This window comes from Lissotriton vulgaris, chromosome 2_1 (assembly GCF_964263255.1).
Source record: "Lissotriton vulgaris chromosome 2_1, aLisVul1.2, whole genome shotgun sequence".
NCBI classification, from domain to species: Eukaryota; Metazoa; Chordata; class Amphibia; order Caudata; family Salamandridae; genus Lissotriton; species Lissotriton vulgaris.
In genome coordinates this window covers 1,967,285,221-1,967,291,697 of record NC_141687.1, presented here as the reverse complement: position 1 = coordinate 1,967,291,697, position 6,477 = coordinate 1,967,285,221, and positions in this window count along the sequence as shown.

Below are 6,477 nucleotides of genomic sequence, written 5' to 3'. Positions count from 1 at the left end.
CTAGGTCCTGCCCTAAGGGTGGGACCAGGAAGGGGGGTAGTTACACCCCTCTCCCCTGCCGGACTTTCCCCAGGCCAGGGCTGGCGCCCCTGGAACTGGTTCTGACCGGCAGATGCGTAGTGAGCACCGGGGTGCCACTCCGCAGTCACCTTCTCGCAAAAGCCCTACCTACCCAGAATACACAAACCCTGTCTGGGACGGTGCGAACACCGCCCTTGACAGGAAACCCTTTGTCCAAGCGCTCCTCGCTGGAAGGACTCCCAGCAGCAGGAGGTCAGACTCGTGTCTGTGGTGGCAGCATCCATTTTGTGGAGCTGAGGCTTTAGTTAACTTTAACCGGGGTTCACAGTTACGTACATGTCGTGTCCCTCTAGAAGGGCGGAATGCTAACCTCGTCGCCAGAATTGGTGAGGGGGTAGCATCTCGATTCGTATGACACCTTACTCGACATGTCTTGATAACGCGACACCGAAGTTACCGATGTGGTTCGCGTTATCATGGAACAGCCATTGGGTCTTTGATCCGCAAGCTGCAACCGGGCTCGGCTCGGGCCAGAACCTAGTTCACACGAGCCCACGCACTCTGCCTTCAGGATTGTCAAGGCCTGCCATAGGAGTGACTGATAGGAACTCGGGTGTCCATTGTATGGTTAGATATAGAGCTACTATACCTAAAGCAGAGGGTGATTACACGACTTCGCCCCAGCTGTCATGCAGCCAGTTGTGTCAAATTTAGGAGGCCAGCCAGGGGTGGCATAATACATGCTGCAGCCCCTGGCGGCCCTGGGTACACCTATGCCCTGAGTTACAGGGTCTGATAAGGTGGCCCAGTACCAATTGGTAAATGCACCTAGGGTACATGGAATCCATTTTAAAGAGAGAGCAGTAGGCCTGGGGTCCTGATTGGCAGGGTCCCAGGTCGACTATGTCCAAAACCAGCTAAAACACAGGGCAAAAAGTTGGGGCAACCATAGTCAGGATGTACCTTCCTACACCTTATACCTGGGGGCCCCAGAATCAACCATAAACAAATTACAACTCATCCAGAATTCGGAAGTGAGATTGCTAACATGATCATCAATCAAGCTCTCAGCTAAACCAGCTCTCAGATCCCTGCATTGGCTGCCAATTCGGGAAAGAATTAAATTGAAATCCCTGTGCATTATGCACAAGTCCCTACAGGGCAAGGACCCCCCCTTCTTGAGAAGTCTGATTGGCCACTACAAAGCCAACAGGGCACTGAGATCTGACCACCTGTACTTCGCTAATGTCCCTAGAATAAAAAAGGCACATACAGGAGGACGTCGTTTCTCCGTCAATGCCGCTACACTTTGGAACTCCCTCTCCCTCAGCATCCGCACTGAGCCTAGCCTCCAAAAGTTTCGCAAGCACTTGAAAACTTTTCTTTTCCCTAAGGGTCCTTAAGCATCCGCTTCATCTGTTGATATCTCTACTCACAGCGCTGGGACGCCCACGGGTAACCATGCGCTTTATAAATCCGACTCAATTCAATTCAATTCAATTCAATTGGCGCATATCTACTATAGACACCCAGTTACCACCCCGAATAAAGTCAAAAATTTTCACATACCCCGCTTCCACCCATTTTACGGCGAGATATCTGGGTTGTCTAACACCTATAAAGAAGAGGATATCTTCTAGCAAGGAGCAGAGTTAATTGCTGGTATTGAATATTTTTAAAAAAATGTCTGCCTTCTTTTAAAAAGCCATTGCAGACTCTCATAGCGGACCACCTTTGGGGATCTGAACATTAATAGGGGAAAATGAATTTGGCTGTCCTGACACATGAGATTGATAAACAAAATTGTTGAAAAAATGCACTTGTGGTGCGTGCTTGAATCTCGATAAATATTGTGCAAAAAACGCATAGTAGTTTTTAAGATTGGGAAGTGCTAAACCACCTTGATCCAAGTCTTCATATAAAGTCCTAAGTGCTAGGCGTGGGACTTTTTTGCCCAAATAAAGGCTGTAAACATTGACTCAACCTGAGAAAAGAAGGAGCTTGATAAAGTGCATGGAATTGAGGCAAACAAAAAATTAAATAACGGTAAAACAGACATTTTGATCAAAGCCACTCGTCCCATTATAGACAAGGGAAGTAAGTTCCATCGGGAGAACAACCCTTCAACTTTCTTTTATAGAGGAAGATAGTTGAATTTATATAATTCATCAATTAGATTGGAGAAGAATATTCCCAAATATCTCTTTGCCCTAGAGTTTACAGACCCCCGAATATCAGGGTGTAGATTTATAGATTTATAGTGTCACTCCCGCACTTTATAACTTCTGTCTTGCCTTTATTTATGCGGTAACCCCCTAAAGCTTCGAAGTCCTCAAACAACTTAAAAACCTTGGATTGAACCTCCACTGTAGGCTTAAATAAAAGCAAGATGTCATCTTCATATAGCTTTATTTTAGGCATTGCTGTAATTGGAGGTTGAATGTCAACACAATTGCGAATGGCTGTTGCTAGAGGTTCAATGAAGAACGCAATTAGCACCGGTGATAAAGGGCAGCCTTGCCTTGTGCCTCGCTTAATTTTAATACATCCTACCACTTCTGAATTAATAATTATATTATTCTCATATAGGCTCTGAATTAAAAATATCAGTGACCGTGGGATATTAAAAGAGTGTAAAATCGAAAATAATATCTCCCAGACCACAAGGTCAAATGCCTTTTCTGCGTCTAATAATAAGACGAGAGCCGGAATCTTCTGACCCTCAAAGTAATCCAGCAGGGCTTTTTGCAAGAAAGTGTGTATTAGTGGCTAATTGTCTACCCGCCACAAACCCGTTCTGGTCGAGATGGATCAGCTGTGCTGCGAATCTATTAAACCTACAAGATAAAAGTTTTGTGATGATCTTGTAGTCCGAATTCAGCAGCGTGATCGGATGATAGGAGCTAGGATCCATCTTATCCTTGCCTTTCTTAGGGAAACTAACGATGTTCCCCTGTCTAAAAGATTCCGGGACGGGCCCTCCTTCTAATAAAGAGTTAATCAGGGATAAAAAAAAAGTCTGATAGTGCCCCAAAAAAGACCTTAAAAAATTCTGCGGGTAGTCCATCTGGACCACAGGCCTTACCATTTGCCAGACTTTTTACTACTTCCGCCAATTCTATCAAGAAAAAAGGGCTCGCCATAGATTGATTTTCTATTTTAGACAAAGTTGCGGAAGAATTTTCTTGAAGGAATTTAGCAAGTAGTTGGTCATCAACCCTTTGTATTTTACCATAGATAGAATCGTAGTGGGCCATCATGATGTCTCCAATTATCCCTGTGTCTTCTGTGGGAACTGCTGTCAAAGGGCATTTTAGTGCTTTCATTTGATTTGCTGCGGCCTGCTCTTTGGCCTGTCACGCCAATAGCCTACCTGTGAAATTACTTTCCTCATATTCTTTCTGTTGAAAGCGTTGAAAAAAGATTTCACTTTGGATGTTATAGGCAGAGCAGAGCTCTCGTTTGGCCTGATCAAGAAGTTTTTTATTATAGACAGTCGGATCTTTTAAAAATATCTCATTAAGGGCATGGATCTTATCTTCATTCTGTAACTTCTCCAGCCTAGCTTTCTTGGGCATGGCTGCATCTTTACCTATTATTAACCCCCCGCACAAATGCTTTGAGTGAGTCCCAAACTATATGTGATGCAGCAGACAACGTGTTCTGATTTAGAAATTTTCTGATCTCTGAATCCATAAACTCTACCCAATCTTTGTCATTTAAGTACTGCTTATTGAAAACCCACCGCTTGAGGAGTCTTAGACCTTCCCCCAGACGGATTTCCAATGTCAGCATTGCGTTGTCTGAGAATGCATTGAAGAAAACTTTTTGTTGAAAAAACTCTAACCCCTAGGAAATAAAAAAAAAAAAGTCTATAGGTGAGGAGGAACAGAACCGGCCAGATCCACACGTATATTTCCTTTGAGAGGGGGACGCTAATCGCCATGGGTCATGTAAGTTCAATACAGAGTTATAATTTTTCAAAACTTTAATGGATCTGGCTTTGTCTGCCTCTTCCCCTGTACTGTGGAATCTAGGCGTGGATCCATCAAAATATTAAAATCTCCTCCTAAAATTAAATCCCCCGGGATCTTAATTAATGCTAGAAAGAGTTCCTCATAGGGTTTCATTTTGTCCTCTACTGGTGCATATAAACTCACAAATGTGAGAGGGCGAGGCTTGGATCTAAATGAAAAGGAGGCCCAACACCACCTCCCAGATGGATCGCTACCGGAGTTAATAAACTCTGCTTGTAGGTTTTTATTAATAAAAATAGCAGTCCCTCTATGAGATGCCGAGGAAGATGAGAACCCCCTATATCCTGCCCATGATCTAAACATAGAACATTCAGATATCTTAATGGTTGGGATATGGGTTTCCTGAAGAAGAATTAACCCTGGTTTTTCTGTTTTTACCCACGCTTCAATAGCACGCATCTTTCTCTTGTTATTGAGCCCGTTAACATTAAAAGAAACAACCTTTAAAGTTGACATTTTAGCCATATATAAACAGCAGTGACTTTTCTAGCGAAACAGATGAAACGAATAGAAAAAAGCAATAGAATATGAACAAACAACCGGCTTCATTTTTTCCCCTTTGCCAACCCCTCCCCACCCCCCGAAAAAGTGTACTTCCCCCCTCCACCACACCTTCCACTTTCCCCACCCCCAACTTAATTCGGGTGTCATGTTGCTAGTTGACCCCAGTGAATCTCAGCGCAGTTCCCTTCCCCTGAGAACAGAGCACACTGCACAGTGTCAACCTGTAGAGCCACAACTGGACTACACACCATGTCTGCTTCATCGCTTTCCACCGCCATCCATTTCTAGAGTATACCCAAAATACTTGAACTTTCATTTAAATTTATGCTACCAAATGTATCAAACATATAAAAAATTATACCGTGAGAGGGGTGGGTGAAACATAAGGAGGCCAGAGTGGCCTCGAAAGGAGACTGATGCCCCTGCACCTTAAATTATCAAGTGGGGCCACAAAGGGCCCAATTAGAATGGGTGTGGAAAATAACCTAAAACCTCTTCATACTCGAGGGAGCAAAGCTTAGAGATGGATGCAGAGCCTATCCGAGCTCTGCACCTTCCTTTTTCATGGGAGAGCATGATAGACTATTCCTGACCGGTCCATACACAGCCGCACCCTGTGAACCGCAGTGACCCCTCCCATTCACCACCTCACCTGCTCAGAGCATACATAGCAAGGTTTCTGCTGCTGACAGGCTGGCCAGTGGGCTGGTAATCAAGGAACCTACGGACCTCTGTAGAACTACTTTCCAGATTCTCCTAAGACATGCTGGCGGAGTGCAACCAAATGGGTCGTATGACCCATGTGCGAAGCAGGTTTCTGGCAGGATATCTTGCCTAGGATCACCGGTATCACTGGACATAGTTAGCCGGATGATCCTGTCTTTCCAGGGGGTAGTATATGTCCAAGAAAAGCGTCCCTTTGCTTTTACAGGCCTAAATGTAGCAGCCAATTGCAGGTCAAGTAAGATATTTTGCCCATATCTGGAAAAATCCTGCCCCATTTGAAATTTTCCAGTTATATCAGAAACCCTCCTGATGTTTAGCAATGGGAAAAAATGTATTAGACATCGTATATCGCTGTGTAAAATCTATGAATACTGGGGCCACATTCACAAACACTTCTGCTGGAAACTACAGTTTTTCCTGTTAGATCCGGATTTTGTCAAGTTCCTTGTGACAGATTGCCGCCCATGTTGTCTTTCCAAACTGAATGTAATTGACTGCAGAGATCAACCCCCTGCTGAAGAAGCCGTCTGCCGACCCTACAGACCTTAAAAACTTGTGATCCATCTTCTTGCTCTCCTTCCCAGCAAAGGTCACGAGAAGGCCATCAACGCCCAACTCTCTGAATTAATCGAAGTGAACCACATCCTAGACATCTCCCAATCCGTCTTCTAAAGCAATAACAGCACCGAGACTGCACTATTCGCCGTTACTGACGACATCTGCGCCCACCGAAACCGGGGTGTGATGGCAACCCTGATTCTGCTGGACCTCTCGGCCACTTTGGATACAGTCTAACATCGCACCCTAATCATGAGACTCCACGACTCTGCATCAACAGCTAGGCCCTGGGCTGGATCCACTCCCTCCCCTCTGGCCAAACTCAACAAATCAGACTACCCCTATTCTGCTCCGAACCTACACAGATCAGCTACGGAGTGCCCCAGGGCTACTCCCTGAGCCCAACCACCTTCAACGTCTACATGGCTCCCCTCGCCACCATCATAAGAAACCACAGACTTAATATTGTCTCCTACGCCGACAACACCCAGCTGATCCTACCCCTCACCAACGAACCCCTGGCCACCAGAATCATCTTCCACTGCGGGGTTAGGACGTTGCCTCCTGGATGAAGGGCAGCTGCCCCAAACTCAACTCGGACAAGACTGAAGTGCTCATACTGGGACCCACT